Raw genomic sequence first — 727 nt, forward strand, 5'->3', positions numbered from 1 at the left:
CCCGCTCGGAGCACGATCACGTCCGGTGTCTGTCGGCTGACAGCAAGCAGTTCTGCCAGCCCTCGGGGAAAATACCAAAACATTCCCAGTGTTCTTCCTGGCAGTCTGTAAGAAGGGTTTCCAGTGGCACTGCCGGGACAGAGCCGCAGTCACCGCTAGCATTGCGGCACGGCCGGAGCGCGGTGAGGGCAGCGCGGGGAGCAGCAGCCTCAGGCAGGGGCTGAAGGGGAAATCACATCTACTTCAAGTGGAACAACTCAAGCGTCGGGCTGCTGGCAGCAAAGGTTTCAAATCAAAGCAAACGGTTTCTAATCAAAGGTTTTTGTAAAGATTAGACCGCGAATGTCGTGCGGACAAAACACGGCCTGTGCTCTCAGCACCTCAGTGCTGGGGATGACATGGTGCTATCAGTGCTCCTCTAACTTAGCCACACATACCCATAATCAAGGCATTTGAAGATTTGCTGATACTCCATTCTAGTCCGTATTAATAAAACTCAGTGTATAACTTAAGTTGCAGCACTAAAATCCATTAAGTTGTCCAGGTAGAGAATCTCCTTTACTTAAGCACTAATGTTAATAATTCATTTTTAACTCAACTGTCAGAATGTGGTATCAGTTTCCAGTTTTCCATTTTTTACCTAAATCCTTTTAGATATTCCACAGAAGTGTGTTTTCATTTATATCAGAAAAAAATTGTATTAGATGTCATGAATTTCTTTAAAGCA

The sequence above is a fragment of the Geospiza fortis genome, unplaced genomic scaffold (assembly GCF_000277835.1).
Source record: "Geospiza fortis unplaced genomic scaffold, GeoFor_1.0 scaffold97, whole genome shotgun sequence".
NCBI lineage: Eukaryota > Metazoa > Chordata > Aves > Passeriformes > Thraupidae > Geospiza > Geospiza fortis.